Source organism: Vanessa atalanta, chromosome 2 (genome assembly GCF_905147765.1).
Source record: "Vanessa atalanta chromosome 2, ilVanAtal1.2, whole genome shotgun sequence".
Lineage (NCBI taxonomy): Eukaryota > Metazoa > Arthropoda > Insecta > Lepidoptera > Nymphalidae > Vanessa > Vanessa atalanta.
In genome coordinates, this window is record NC_061872.1 from 2928166 (window position 1) to 2945735 (window position 17570).

Below are 17570 nucleotides of genomic sequence, written 5' to 3' on the forward strand. Positions count from 1 at the left end.
ATTGAATTAATTACTATAATCTATACGAACATTGATACAATACGGTATTCATTGCGTTTACTCGAAACCGATCACGTATAATTCCTCATTGAAGGATGCAATGTATTACGTTCACTTATATTGTTACGAATGAAATAATGATATGCTTACAAAATAGGAAACGTTTTTCAGAGTTCAGTATTCAATCGGTCTTCACGAAGAGCGGTCGCGCGTAAGTGAGAAGGAAAATATAGAAAAAGTTTTCTGTTATTATGTTTGAAAATCAGTGTTATGTGATGATTGTGATATATTAACAAGTCTACTGGAATAATATAAAAACTTGACAACACATCACGAATATTTACCATCTATAGTGAACTATTATTATTAATAGTTAGTTTTCCTTATGAACTATGCATTTTTAGAGGTAAGTATATTTTAATAACCGTTTAATTGCATTCCTGTTGAATAATTGTATAATTTATATTACTAATTTATTATATATATTTATGTTTAATTGTTATGTGTAACTCTACTAAAATATGTGGGTTTTTTATTAAACTTTGTTAACATATTGATATATAAAAATCTTATTCGGTATTTTTTTTATTAATTTTATTAAAATACATTTAAGCTTATAAGATATTTGTATTTTTATGTATTATATTTTATTTTTGATTAGAAAATAATGTAATCAAAGAAAGTATTATGTATATTTTTGAAAAACATGACGAGAATTTATTAAGGTTTGATGATGAGAAAAAAGTCGTTACTATTCAATTCAATAAAAGGTCAGACGTATTTGAACTGTTATATTTGAGCCGAAGTTAGAAATAATTTTAATAATCCTTATAAAGAAACTTTCTATACAAAAGAAAAACTATAGCTTTCTCTTACTTATTGAATTTTCTATTACAAAAAAAACATAACATTATGTAATAAAAACGTAAATTAGTTCACTTGAAAATTCTGCGGAACCAATGTCGACTTTTATCAATAAAGATCAAGTAGCATCTTCCTCGGTCGAAAAGTGTATAATTATTACACAACCATAGTATTTTACAAAAATATATAGTCTAACAAACCACCTTATGTATACTAGTGATCTGTAAGAAGTTTTCCTTCATTAATATTGTGCTGTCAACCATGGATTCTTAAATCAAGGCTCATTGAACCTTTAAACTAAAATACTATTTGAGTTTGCAATAGTGAAATAGTATAATCCTAACGCTTTTACATTTTCCAAGTATTATACTTAAAGCCTAGTTTATAAAATCATTAATAGACAAGGAATATAATTCTATATCAGATTATATTGAAGATAACGAGCGTGGAGTTTCATTGGTTCGTGCGGAATTGATTAAATATAGTTGATAGGTGTAATTTGAGTGGTAAAAATGAGCTATTGAAGACCTCGCTAGATCAAAAGTGTTTGTAAAATCGTCCTTGAGTATTCGTTTTTAATTATATATAAATATTTAAAACTAACAAGACACAAACAATAGAAAGTGTGACAAAGAAGGGGAACTAGCTTAGTATAATATAATTAAAATTCACAATTAGCCCCTCGGCTTATAAATATTTCAGTTTTTATTAGTCAATGTTTGCTGAAAATCCATTAAGGTTTTCTTATAAATATTTAAATATTACCATTGGCAAAAATTCAGTATTTAATTTTGTATACAAAAATATGGGTATATTTATTTTAAATATTTCTGAATATGTCGGTTAATTAATCTGCCAGTCTTAGAAGTTTCGATTAATAAAACTATCCGACATTTTAGTAATATCTCTTTTTTTGAATTAAAAGGTGGAATGTGATCATTGTTTTCATTTATTATATTTTATACTTAATTTCGACTTCTAAATTATAAGTCGTAATATATATAGAGAGAGAGAGCAGATAGGGTACAGTGGTTTGAATACTTTAATATTGATTAATTATGGGTTCAAACCCAGGCAAGCGCCACAGAATTTTTTGAAGGAAATCATCGTGAGAAATCTTACATATGTCAGATGAAACCCATCATGGAACATCATGGTGGACTAAACTTTAGACCTTCTCGTCAAAAGAAAAGGAGGTAGTAGCCCAGCAGTGTGATTTTTACAGTTACTTTACGTAATCATTGTAAATTGAAGAAAAGTCCCTCTGAGTTCTTTCGTCTATTCTTCTTAGGTCAGGCGTTTCTTCGGTTGTGGAAGTTAGGGCAATATTAAATAAAGTATTTTGTTCTGATATGCTTCCTTATTCACAATGATAATAAAATTATATGAAACGCAATAACATCGTCCACTCTAATTTTACTTAAAGCTTTATTGTGATCTCGTCACTACTAAAACTAAACTTGGCTTGCGTTGTGTAATAAAATTCTATTATTTCAAGCCATTTTAAAGTTGTGAGTCAGTGTAATATTTTCATTTATATGTATATAATTACTTTATAGAGAATTTGATTCTGATGTTTTTAAAAACTCAAGAAAAGGACTCGCTCTTTCTACACCTTGTAAAATTGATCAACACGTAAAACAATGACATAGCAAAGAAATATAGATGAAGGTGTGTGTGTGTGTGTGAGTGTGTGACTGTGTGAGTGTGTGTACACAAATTTAAATTTTCGATAAGGTCTAAATATTCTTCTCAAGAAAAAATATTTTGCAAGCAGGTCGGATATGTACTGATTATATCGTTACTCAACTTTACGTGAAATTGTTGAAATAATCTTTGTCCACTTGACTTAACAAAGTTACATAATATACATTTCTCTATTTAATTGTATTTCACACTTTCACCTAAAGGGATCTGCTGCTAATTAAAGTACCTTTCTCAATTAAAACCTTTTAATAGCTTGACGGGCAACCCAATGAGTCCCTTTCATCGACTTGGAATACAAGTAAGTTTGAAGTATAATAACATTAAGTGAATATGAAGGTATATAACGCTGTCAGTCATCGCTCACATTGCTCCTAAATTTGTAGGCAAGCAACTGATGGCTTTGTGATAGCCGGTCCGGTTAGCCGGATGGACGGGTGATAGTGACAGTGACAGGGACAGTATAATTAGCAGAGGTAACGTCTTAGTTGCCATCAATAGAAATGGCTTTCAAACAGAGACACCGCGGTGTTCCAGGAGTATATCAATCTAGGGTTACCTTTAGCCAATCTCCATTATCATAAGCATAATTGGTTGAATTAACGTCTGCTAACATTAATAGTTATTTTAAAAAGACATCATAAAAGTCTAATGTATACATTACAATAAGAAAACTCAAGGACGCAAAATGTATAGAAAGAAACAAATCTGGTAAAAAAAAAAACTTAGTTACCATTGTCGGTGCTGCATGATCGTCCATGTATCGAATGGTATATTTACTGTCAATGACTGGAAGCTTGTGACCATCAGTGTTACCAAAATGAAAATAAAATCTATTTCGTAAACATTAGCTAACGTACGTATGTGTGTGCGTGCGCACGCAAGGCGAGTGCGTGTGTGTGCATGTACACGCTTTGTAGACGTTTGTTAATGTACAATTGTACTTGTATTAAATATTTTGTTAACTTTCCTGTAATTCGATACCGAATTAATGTAAATATTATTTTTTTTTAAAATAAAAACTTCATAAATATAAATATTGTCTCTAAAGATACAGTTCAGTGTCGTCAATTATCTCAAACGCTGCTACTCGAGGCGTGGCCGCAAGGCGATCCATCCGCTGCCGGTTTTTTGCCGTGCTCAAAGGCATCTGCTCAAAGGCTGGTGTGCCTCGTATAGTTCCAACGTGTTGCGATTATTTTTCTTTCTTGTTGATTTTCAAACGTTATTATGCGATGGAGATTCATTGTGACTATTAAAGCATTTTTTATTGTCTTATTATCAAAATATGGCGATTTTTCTCATTTATAATCAGAAAACAAGAATTATTATCGATGGTTACTTTTTAACAAATTTATCTTTGGCTACAAGCTTTGGCTAATATCGACTATATCACTGCAACAAGCGTTAAATCTACTAGATGCATAATTTTTATTTAATAATAATCATGATACAACCAATTGAAAAAAAATAATGATTTATTATAATCTATTCACAACTCGTGAATTAATTAAGATACAGTACACACAAAAAATAAGTCGAATTTACAAAATTATCTTAATTTAAATCGGCTAATTAATATAAAAGCACCAGCACAAGCCTTCACTTTAATCCTTATGAATCCGGGGAAATTCTACTAATTTATAACGATTATGATAAGTTCCAATTCTATTCCTACTCAACTTTGACCAAATTCACAAAACTAAATTGTAGCTTAAACGGACTCTCTGACTTCTAACTGAAAGTCAATGTTTATATATGTTTATATCGGTTCCGATACTATACCAATTATATTCCGATAAAGTAATGGTTTGTTAGTAGAATTAACGCCTTGAAAGGCGTTACATGGGACGTTGATAACGCGGACAGAAAGTCACACCGATACGAATTTTTAAACTATTTTTCTGTTGGACGATATGTAGATATATGATTTAGATGTAAGTATGTAGCGTAGATGTGTTAAAAAATAAACAAATGTATTATATAGCGAATAAGGAATTGAAGTATTTTGGATGAAAAACTAATTATTATCATAGATGTATAGAGTTTTATCATCTTGGTGTCGAATCGGATTGTTACCGGAAATACTTCAAATAAATATAAATTCCAAGACTCCATCCACGAGTGAAGGGAAATCGTATGTGTCCTATATTTTTAAATGTGTGTAACATTCCATAGTGATAGTTAATTTGATAATGTTTATAAGCAGCGTATTAAATTGAATAAGGAATGTGTTAAACAAAAAATAATCTGTCAGAAATCAGTGACCACGATTGCAAGAGATCAGACGTTGAATCTGACGTTATTACGCGGTATATTTGTACAGACATCAAGTAAAATATTGTCATATTATTAGCTTTATCGGTTTACTTCATAATTTCTATCATAATACGTAATGGTAGGTTGGAGTCACGATTCCGATTAATTACACTGTCATTTCTCTTTACTCAATTTGTCTCCTGTTTCGTAAACAAACATTTCAATTATCTACGCACAAATATGAACATCAACACACACAGATAAACATCTTAGAAATAATTAGAATGGTATCTTTACTGTATTGATATATTTATCTGAGATAGATATTGGTGTAAGTAATGGCTGTAATGGCACTGATTCCGAATTCCGATGAAGAAAAAAAAATCCGATGTGTAAAAGAAAAGAGCACGTAAAGTAATTGGTCCTGTGTCTGAACTCTGTGTCTTTTCGGTCGTGGTGGGTATGAGATCCATCCGATATATATGTTTGAATAAGGGTATAGAGAGTGCACCTGCGATCGCACCCAAATTTGTCAACAATAATATGTGTAGTTAGCTAGAGAAGGCCGTCATGATTGGAGTCAATCTGGAGGACTCTATCATGAGTATAGTATAGTATAGAGTAGAGATGGCTGAGTTAAAGGTGGAAATGTTTATAGCTTACAATATCCTCTTACTTTGACTGACTTTCAATACGAATCTTCAATGTCTTTTTTTAGTAAATGTATGTAATATTTTCATATAGATGCAATCATTAATAGCGACATGTCTCATTTCCACTTACTGTAATAAAAAACATCTGTGATTATGGAATTGTATGTAAAATAATTTGCCAAAAAATATATAATCAATGATAAATAATAAAGGACCATTTGTTAATCAAAATGATAATATTCTATTGCACGGTAAATACGAACACAAAGAGGTGACAAAGTAATCACAGGATATAAGAAACTTCACCAAAGATAATAAGATAAGAAGGTTACGACGTAAAGCTACGATATCGCTACGAAACACGTAGCAACACTACGCACTACTGAGAACTATGTCCGCCTAAAAGATACTCTTAGTGTCGTAAATTGCTACATTCGATTTCTTTGTATATTTCTACGAACTATTTATATTTTAGATTAATAAAAATAGTATGTCATTAGTATCTTCTGTTTATATTATATCTACTGAGAAGAAATAACAAGTTACATAGTGGTTTCACATTCACATACAATCTATTATCATTTGCTTTCTTAATTTTTGTTAAAATTTATGAGCTACGATTCGTGCATCGCCTAACATACAGTATAATATTATGATATCTGGGTGATAATAGAAATGATTACTATTTCTACAAGTAGCAATATCTATGAGCTGTGTGTCACCTGATGGCAGTAGTCACTACTTGCCATCTGGTGACAAACGGCCAGTTCGCTTACATATATGACATCAAGAAATCAGAAATCAAGAAATAATATAGATGTTTAATTCTAAGCAGATTTGTCTTGCCATGGTTTGGATAACATCGACTGCGAAGAAAACTGAATCTAGTAACTTACTTTTATTCTACCCTTACGCTGTAATAATTTTCTACATTTAATGAACCAACCCAACCCATAATCAATGAAATAGAAATCATTAATATTGCTACACAAAAGGCATAAATAATAAATAAATAAATATACCTGTTATACGTTATAAATACTATGCTAAAAATGATTTTACTGTGTGAGAACACTCCCACATACAGGTGTTAGTTACACTACGGATGGCCGGTCTCCAATGGGCGGAGTGATTCACGAGGAAGGTGCTATATAATTCAATAAATATGAGCTCTGAATGAGCTGAAATATGACCATGATTGTTAGAGATGTTGGAAAAATGGATGGAATGTTGGACGCTTTATTGGCGTGTGTCGCGTAAATCAGCAGAGTTAAAAGTTTAACGATATAATAGTAATCGTAGGCGTGTGATATGGTTTGACCAGGGATATATATTTCTCGCTTATCAAATTTATTATATAATTAAGCCTCAGTCGTATCTTCCAGTCCTAGGTAAACTTGAACGGTTTTTATCAGTGCATAGAGATTTGATATTAAACTCTTCATCTATTTAATAACGATCGTTAAAAGTTCCGGATATAATACACGTAAATCAATGACGTGAAAAATCTGCATCAAAATTGTATCGATAAAAATGGAGCAGGGAAGATTTTTTGAACAGCGAACACGTGTACTATTTCCATAACAAAATTTGACCTTGAGATAACCAGTATCAAGTGGAAGCTATAATTAGTAACTTCACAAGGTCCTATTTTTACAGAAAAATGTGATTTTCGATTTAATTATGAAAACTATATAGTATCGAGTTTTTAAATACACATTTCACTTTTATATGAACAAAATAAGATATAGTGAAATTTTTAAAAGACGTACATTCCTTCTTTGTTTTATAAAAAAATACAAATAATTATATTTGGCATTATTTTCATACTTTTGATTTCGACTTCGTGCAAGCCGCTCTGTTTATGTGTCGTATTCTATTGCAAAATATTTTGTATTGTTATGTTCCGATTCAAAGAGTGAGTGAGCCAGTGTTATAATAGGCAAAGGGGATATTACATCTTAGATTATAAAATTGTTGCCTCATTGGTATTAATATTATAAACTTATTCCTATTAATTATATATGTACGTTAGAAAGTTTCATTAAACATTTATGACTACGCTATGAAATTATGATTAAATGTTAAATAATCCTTCAGATTATTTGTCTGGTTATAAAAAACGATGAAACCAATTCAAAAGATCAATATTTTGAAATGCGGTCATTGCGTTTAAAAATCCACATAAGTACCACAACATTTGACTTGCTTTATTTGTGTCTATATTACAACTCGTGTTCCTTTGTGAAGGAAAATATTGCGATTAAAACTAAATGTGTCGGATAAAATATTTTTTTGGTTACATATTTATTTAGCAGTGGGGCCATTTCTCAGTGTGACATTTCGTTTTAAAGTGAAAAATCTTTAGAATCGTTTTGATTTGAAACTCGATGACACGAAAATCTGTCACGACAAAGGGATAAAAAAATAATTTAATTTAATCATTGAGTTTAACTTTTACATCTTTTGTGTCTTCTATAAATGTAATGAATTATTTTTGTAATGTACCTAAATGATTACTTTGTATTGACTTTACTAAAACGTCGTACAGTGGTGAATATTTATAATATATTTTTTTTATTTTTATTTTATTATTCTTGTACGTTTAAGGGGCCTGTTTATGCAGCTTATATGTCGGCCACATTGTTGCACTCTTTCTATTATCAGTTATATGACATTCGAAAAAAGGTGACAAAATATTGTGTAATCATAGAACGTTTATTAGCAACAAATACAGAAGAACTAGTCTTGCAAAATAGACTTGAAATCCAATAAATATCAGAGTCAAGTCTTCTGGCAATAAAATTTAATATTGAAGTCAAGAGAGCGCTGTAAAATTATATATTTTTTTCTGGAAATTGAAACAGATTAATCGGGTCAATTTATTAAGGTATCTATAAAGGAACGGATATTACTTCTAAGGCTCTAGTCAATAAATCGATACAAATTACTTAGATTTAATTTATTCCTATAATATGAGTTTGAAAAACTAGTCAGTATTTCTTAGATTAGGCAAAATTAGGAATCTGTTTACGTCGATCGGCTCTGTTTCGATGTGTATTCTAACATAAAGCTGATACTTTGATTAGGTTTGCTATTAATAATCCAATATGTTAATGGATACGAAGCCTCTATGTAAGTAATTGCTGAACATAAAACTGGTGGTCAGGCATATATTTAAGGATATAATAAATTAGACTTTAACAAAACAATTTATGACTTGACTTGACTATAATATAAGTCGCAAATCACAAATCGGAATCCAAAATAAACTATTATACAATCCACACTAATATTATAAATTCGAAAGTAGCTCGGTCTGTCTGTCTGTCTACGCTTTCACTTCTTAAGCCACTGAACCGGATTTGATGAAACTTGTTTACCCGTCGAGGGGGTTAAATTGGGGATGAAGTTGTTGTGTTCTATGATATTGTTTAAATTTAGCGCGAGTAATGAAGTTCAGCTAGCTGGTCATTAAAAAAACACATATTACAATACGTTATACTTTTTGACTTTATGTCGAGGCAGATATTATGAGAACGTAGAGCGTTGAAAACAAAATATATAATGGTGGTTAGAGACATTCTGTCACCAATCAGCATGGTATTATTGTGTTTGAAGGGTGAGTGAGCCAGTGTAACTACAAGCACAAGGGACATAACATCTTAGTTCCCAAGTTTGGCAGCGCATTGGCGAAGTAAGGGATGGTTAATATTTCTAATGACGCCATTGTCTATGGGCGGTGGGCGACCACATCAGATGGCCCAATTGCCAGTCTGCCTAATTTTACATTAAAGAAAACCATGAAAATCTTGTTACCAAAAGCTCAAGAAGAAATCGTTGAATTGTGTATTTAAATTAAAAAAAGTATTATCATTAAGACTACATAGCGAATATAATACTGACAATATATATATGTCGGAGAAGCAGGATGCCGAACAGTTGGGTTCGGGGATTGATCCGACATTTGTAAGACTATGTGGGCGTTCAATGGAGATATTCACAAAATAAAACGTATTTAATATCGTCTAATCACTGTATTCATTGATTCAATAATCGTACACCACAATAATATCAAAGGATTACAATAATTCATCTCGATTAAGAGCAAATGGGTTTGCAAGCAACCATCGCATTCGAGAAGCTTGTCAAAACATAACGACTCGCGTTGCCATGACGCTTACCACTCCATTCGGGGTGACCCGCTCTTATAAGTAAATCAGCCATCAAACATTATTGCCAACTACTCGATTCATTAATTATCCAAATTAACAACTAAAGTAACCACGCTCCGATACGGCCATCCTGAACTATCACACGTCCTCGTGTGTCTCGTTGCTGTAAACCTCCTCGTCTGTAAACAATGAAACAACAAATGTATACATCATAACACGCTTGGCCATTCTGACCACCACACGATGAATATTATAACCTTCCATGCTATATCAATAGCTTAATATTATCTAGCAGCATAACTTTACAAGGTAAGCGACCAGCAAGACCACCAAGGTCTATTTACGCCACTAAGTCAATCTCTTGCCACCAAGGCTGTCATTTGCCACCAAGGCTGTCATTTGCCACCAAGGCCAATTTTGTCACCAAGCCAATCACTTGCCACCAAGGCCATCATTTGCCACCAAGGCCAACTTTGTCACCAAGTCAATCTCTAGTAGGGTCACTATGCTACGCTTTCTCTTACCAAGTAATTTGTTAACACCGAAATCAAAACAAAATGAAAACTGCCCACCGTTTTTAATAGAAAATAGACATAGAGCTGGCTTCATGGTGCAGATATCCACTCGACATTTCATAACCGGCTCGCTTGTTTTGTTTTCCCTTCTTCGCACAACGCGTCGATATGTGGCTTCGCTCGCCGCAGGAAAAACACGCCAGCGGGGATGTTTTCTTCGAGACGTCCATTGTATTTCTTGCTTGCTTGAGCTTTGGCGTTGTTAACTTGCTGAGTGAGCCTGCGTGGTCTGATATGTGTTCTGATCCCACTTCTGATGTCGGAGAAGCAGGATGCCGAACAGTTGGGTTCGGGGATTGATCCGACATTTGTAAGACTATGTGGGCGTTCAATGGAGATATTCACAAAATAAAACGTATTTAATATCGTCTAATCACTGTATTCATTGATTCAATAATCGTACACCACAATAATATCAAAGGATTACAATAATTCATCTCGATTAAGAGCAAATGGGTTTGCAAGCAACCATCGCATTCGAGAAGCTTGTCAAAACATAACGACTCGCGTTGCCATGACGCTTACCACTCCATTCGGGGTGACCCGCTCTTATAAGTAAATCAGCCATCAAACATTATTGCCAACTACTCGATTCATTAATTATCCAAATTAACAACTAAAGTAACCACGCTCCGATATATATATATATTGTCAGTATATATATATATTGTTCATTAGCATTAGCAGCCTGTAAATTTTCCCACTGCTGGGATAAAGGCCTCCTCTCCCTTTGAGGAGAAGGTTTGGAGCATATTCCATCACGCTGCTCCAATGCGGGTTGGCGGAATACAAATGTGGCAGAATTTCGTTGAAATTAGACACATGCAGTTTTCCTCACGAGGTTTTCCTTCACCGCCGAGTACGAGATGAATTATAAACACAAATTAAGCACATGAAAATTCAGTGGTGCCTGCCTGGGTTTGAACCCGAAATCATCGGTTAAGATGCACGCGTTCTAACCACTGGGCCATTTTGGCTATATATTCGGCTATACATATTGTTCGGTACTTTTATATAATTTAATGTTAATTCATAATGAGCTATCGGTTAGAGCAATGAGTGTACTACATCAAAGGAAATTATTTAGCTAAGGTAATGTAATTAATAATTGATACTAACTCTTTGTAAATTGTAAGTCGTTGACTCTTGATGTAGGAACACCTTTAGGTGTTATCTTGTGTTTAATTTCCACTAACTTGATTTTAATTGTCAAGTCTAAATCAAAATCTTTGTTCAATACACAAACAAAACATACGTATTGGATGTCATAATCATAAATCTACTAACTGTCTGGAAAGATACATCTCAGATGTTTGTCTCATTTTTTATTGCGAAACTGGAAGAGGCAAAAATAACATCTTCGACTTTAGCTTATCTATTGATAATAATTTAATTTCCTCAGATCGGGATGTTGCAACTGTTTTTGAAAATTTCTTTGGTGACATTCCAATTTCGATTACTAATTCACTAAATTCCTCTCCTACCGTTGCTGAATCATTGTTAAAAATCAATGTTGCAGAATGTAATATATGCTTAAATTTAATACAGTGCGTGTAAAAGATATAATAAGTTCCTTCAAATCACTAGATACCAAGAAAACGGTCGATCTGTGGGGATTTCTGTTAAGGTAGTCAATTCGATAATTTATGTGATCTTAATTTTAATATTTAATTTAATATTGGACAACATCACATACATTACTCTGATCCAATGTAAGTAGCTAAAGCACTTGTGTTATGGAAAATCAGAAGTAACGACGGTACCACATACACCCAGACCCAAGACAACATAGAAAACTAACTACATTGACTCGGCCGGGAATCGAACCCGGGACCTCGGAGTGGCGTACCCATGAAAACCGGTGTACATACAACTCGACCACGGAGGTCGTCAATATGATCGAACCTCACCTTGTCACTATATTCAATAATTGTGTTCTTAGTGGCGTGTTTCCTGACCTCGTGAAACATAGTAGAGTAATCCCAATATTTAAGTCAGGTAGTCTTCCACAGTATAGTATCTTATGGCTTTTTACTCTGGGGTAATACAGCAATTTTTGTACTGCAGAAGAGGGCTCATCGTAAAATATATCCTGGGCCCAAAAGATTCATTAAGATGTAAATTCAAAGAAATTAAAATAATGACGGTCGCTTCTAAATTTGTTCTTGATAATGTTATGTATGTACGCAAAAACATAAAAGTTTTTTCCAGACATTGTGACGTACATACTATTAATACTAGAAATAAGAATAAACTTGTTACTCCAATTACTCGATTACACAGGGTTAGTAACTCTTTTGTGGGGCAATGTATACGTTTTTAAAAAAAGGATAAAAGAAAACGTTAAAAAATATTCAATTATAAAATTGAAAAGAATCGTTAAAGAGCAATTGTGTGCTTAAGGATACAATACTAATGACTTGGGAATGAGTTGATCTTCTCGAGACTGTTTCAAATAACGAAAATATATTTATTGTTATTGTACATTAAATCAACAGTTGTTAAAATGAAATGAAGAAAAAACCGGCTGAGTATCTTTCGCCAGTTCTTCTCAGGTCCGAGGTATTAATTTCCGAACCGGTGGTAGATTTTTGACTTTGACTTGACTTTGTGAAAGAAACTCAGAGCGATTTGTGTGTGAAAAATGTTTGACTACTATGTAGATATTTAAATTTGTTTTTGAAACGACCTGGAAGCCCTTTATATAAAAACTTATTACTTTTTTAATACTCTTTTACTGAAACATTTTTAAAAAATCCAATAGATTGCATGACAATGACAATACGCTTATGGCTTTTCCATATAATTAATAACCCTCTGTAGTCGGGTAACAGGCGTAAGCGGCTTATGCTTGTTCCTGGTATTGAAACTATGGACATAACTCCTATAAAATAGTTTCTTCTATACAATAGATTTTGAATAAATAAACGTCATTTCAGAAGTAGACAACACGACTGCATCAATATTAAACAAAAATATAGGCAAAAATGTGTTAACGCTTTTTTAATTTATAGATATGGTCATTCGGGATGATGTATTGAATTTTAAAGATAAATTAACCTTAAACATTATACTGCTTCACTATTATTTTGGGCAGTCGTGTACAAAAACATTTGTATTTTACTTTACAAAAATATTCTTAATACGTAATCTTAGGTGCTTGTATTTATCATTAATTAAACTTTAATTCAAAAATGAAGTCACGATAATGTTATTACTTAAAGTTACTAAATTTTATACCAGATTATCTTGTAAAAAATAATATCTGCCTAATGATAGAAGTCTTTAAAGTAATTTAAAAAAAACACAACATACATTTTAATCTTCAATTAATATATTTCTTCGTATTGATTAATAATACTCTTACTATAATACTTTGAAATAAGAAAATAATGTATTTTTGTCAACGTGAATAGGTCTATTTTAAAACCGAATCTATATTTAAAAAAAAAAATCATTTTGATAGGTGGTTTTTTAATTTTATTGGTATTTATTAAAGAAATGAAAAATATTTCTAGGAAAATACGAGTAGTAGATATGAATGTATTGTTATTTAATGATACTTAATGACAAGGGAGCCCAGTACTTAAATGCAATGCACACAAAGTTATGTGCGGTCCTTCTATAATATCGCTCAATTTATTATTTATGTATTAATACTTTCAAAATCAATAGAACACATACAATGGAACAGACTTAAGTTAATAATTTCATTGTAGTATTCATTTTATCGCATCCACTCCATTTTGGTGGAAACCATAACTTACCGAAACAGATAAAAAATGTATTCAATAAAACTCACATAGAACAGTCAGTGACTGACGTATATTTATTTTTACTTATATCTATTTTTTAATGTAGATGAGCACCTAGAAAGGTTTTTCAAAAATTAAACCCATAATGTTAATAATTACCATGCAAGTTCGTCATTTCAAATTATAGCAATTAAAGTTAATTTTATAAATATTTTTAAAAATATGAGATTTAAATATAGAATGAAAATTTGTATCAAATAATTTTGTTAAATATGTAGGAGATTCGCAGTCGTTTTACATCGCCGCGAACGAATTTATAAACAAATTAAAAGAAAATCAATGAAAAAAATATGGAGTACAAATAAAATTAATAAATATATGTGGTATTATAATATATTTAGGTTAATCATTTTAATGTTACACCTCCTTACTAGAGGATTTATTTTTTATAAATATGATGACATCAGACAGCTGTCGAGAGAAGGTTTACCCAAAGTAAGACGTGTTAATTTGGATTTGGAAGTTATTGAAGAAATGTGACTCTTTTAAAAACGTTTCACTCACAATAATCCCACATATATATAGAGCAATGAAGTACATTAGTATACTAGCAAAGACAAGGGAGGGGAGCGGCGACGAAGAGGAGACATGACGGCGTAAGAGAGTCTTTTGTGGGGCAATGTATACGGTACAAAATGACTCTGTTGCCAAATTAAAAAAAAGTTAAAGAACGCTTGTGTGCGAAAGGTTATTATACAATTAGTGAATTTATGATTGATTTTATTCCCAAGGTGTGCTTGGTAATGAAAAGTTCGTCGCTATTCCTTTTCATATCGTATTATTTGTAAATGATAGAATTGACAATAAAAGTCGCTGAGTTTATTTCGCCGGTTCTTCTCAGGTTAGGGTAATTTCTTTTCCGAACCCGTGAAGTGTAATGCTTCTATATTGAATAAAGGAATTTGAGTTTGAGGTTGAGCGTCATGCCGCTTGCCGTCACGGTATACGATTCGGATTAACCTTCAAGGCGCTCCAGTAGATGTTTCTGATTATAAATTCAGATGGTCTCTGAAACGTTGCGATGGGAACATCCATCTGGCACGCGGCCTTACTGTCTTATTAATAATGTTTGTTTTTGAGTAAAACCTATCTCTATACACGCGTCAATTCGCTTGCACGTCTAATTAATATTATATAAATATTATCAATGTATAATGGAGTAACAATTAGTGAAGAGGGCGACGGGCGGTCGGCGACCATACGACGATTAACGCTACGGGGTGCCAATGTCGTCTTTAATTCGTTTTACTTATAAATTCAATATAATTTAGCTTTTCTTTATCCTAAATAAAAGATAAGACAATATATGTGTATGAAAAGACAAGTTTTTCTTAGTGCATTTGAAATTATTTGTTCGCCTATAAACCGAAGTTTTAAAATCCTTTATTAATCAAAGGAATGTTAGGGTGGGTTACTTGTTTAACTCTTGTTATTTTTTTAAAGTTTTATATACAACAAAAAAAAATATAACATAAATGATGACCTCAGGCTTACAAGGAATTACATAATTTACTCCATGCGTACCTACAGGATATGTTGTCCCAATTCTTCGTTAATTTAATTTCCTAATTGTTGAGGTCCAATAGACTTATTCCATAAGATAAGATTCCAGTAGCATAATTGTAATTCGGAAACATTTAACAGTAAATATAATTTAACACCTTGGCCTATAAGTGAACATGACGGAAAAAAGTATGAAAAAAAACAACAAAATGAGTAAATGCTGATAGCTTTCCATCATTTAATGCGTTCAAGATTAGTTTGATTACTCAATATAAATAATTATTAGGTTATAAATTAATTCGCAAAGGATAATGAGAATGAACGGCTATTATTTAATTTTAAGGGTGCCAGGTGAACTCTTATTGGGCGTGTTTAGTTTATAGACGCGAACGTTAAACATCATAAACGATCCAGCAATTTATTATCGCGACAGACGTATTAAATGAATGTAGTCGTTTTGCTCCCTCACTATGCATTTTACGATCCAGACTGTAATACCTACTTATTTTGTTTGAGTTTTCAATTGAATTGTTTTATACATATATAGTTATATTGCAACTTCAATATCGTTACAATCGTCGCGTCTCCGTTTATTTTTTTAATCTTTTAAAAACATGTACAACAATAAATTTACTGTCTCGGTTCAAGTTAAAATAATTTAATTTTCTAGTACTTATAAAACTCTACAAAGATGCATTTCCTTAGTATTTCATATTAATATCCAAGTGTACTCACTCAAAAAGTGTAGTAATTTAAAAAGCAATCATTAATCTATCAATCTTTAAAATATTATCATAATAAAATCAAACAAGCGTTTCGGTGAACGTGATATTTTTCTATGAATATACCGAAAGCCGGTATAAATTATTTATATTGTTCCGTTATAAAGAAATACCGGAGAAATATATACTAATATTAAATATGTTTTTTTTTTTCGATTTATATACAAATACGATTAATATATGACCCTGAATGCCTTCTTCAATTGAATAGATTTTAAATCATCCATCTCACAAATAGTGTTTGGTGGTGGGAGGTCTTTGAGCAAGCCCGTCTGGGTAAGTACCAGCTCATCTGATGTTCTACCACCAAACAACAATAACTAGTTTGAAGAGTGAGTGTGCCAGTGTAATTATAGCCTGTTTACCTACCACCTACCATTACAGCTACATTAAAAACAGTATCGGAATTATCGGTAAACTTATATAAAAACCTCACTTACATTAAACACGTTTTGTTTAGTTAGAGCGCGCGGAACATTATAGTGAAGCAAGAAAAGCAATACTTTCACACCCATATGATTTGATCATATCACATTATTCAATTTCGTTAATAACATATCTACTTTAAATCTATTTTTCTAAATAGAGTATCGATTGAGGTTTTTTAAATTGTAAAAGTTAAGTTGTGTTAATTCTTTAGTAAATATGTCACAGAACGTGTATGTTAGATTATACTAGTAAATGAATTGAACGACGCTCGTGTACCCTGAGAAATAAAGATGGTGCAGTAGATAGGACATGTTGATTTTAAATAAAATTCAAATTCGAACAAACATCTTCGAGTTATCCTTCACGGTGAAAACCTCGTGACGAAACCAGAGGGATCGGATAAAATTCTAATGGAATGGATAACGTAAATAAGATAAAATTTTGTGGACTAAATTTATCAAAACTTGACATTTTAAATTTCCCTCTTCATTTATTTATAAGAACATGAAATTGACGCCTGTCACAGGCACAGCTTAAAGTAAAATTAAAACGGGTTAATGCGGCATAAAATGCGTTGCATTTTTTTGGTGTAAGTTTTTATGCATATTAGTTTTGTAGTGTTCTAGGTAGGCATTAGAAAACCGTCTTCTCATTTATAGAACGATCATTTTTAAGGCTTGAATCTCGACCTCTGGTGTTTTAAAAATAGGGCGTAATCCTTGGGGCGAGGATACGTGACTTGGAGTCCTTATATCTTCTATTTAAGACAGCCATGAGGAGAACAGCATAGCCTTGCGCTACCGTACGGACT

At 32.1% G+C, this 17570-nt stretch overlaps 1 protein-coding gene across 1 annotated transcript in view; it reads left to right on the top strand.

The window, feature by feature from the left end:
- Positions 1–228: 228 nt before the first annotated feature.
- Positions 229–17570, top strand: part of LOC125074626 (adenylyl cyclase 78C) — a 59173-nt gene continuing 41831 nt past the window's right edge. The window contains exons 1-2 of the mRNA XM_047686001.1: positions 229–406; positions 11271–11322. The gene's annotated coding sequence lies outside the window, so the exon portion shown is untranslated. The remainder of the gene's footprint in view (positions 407–11270; positions 11323–17570) is intronic.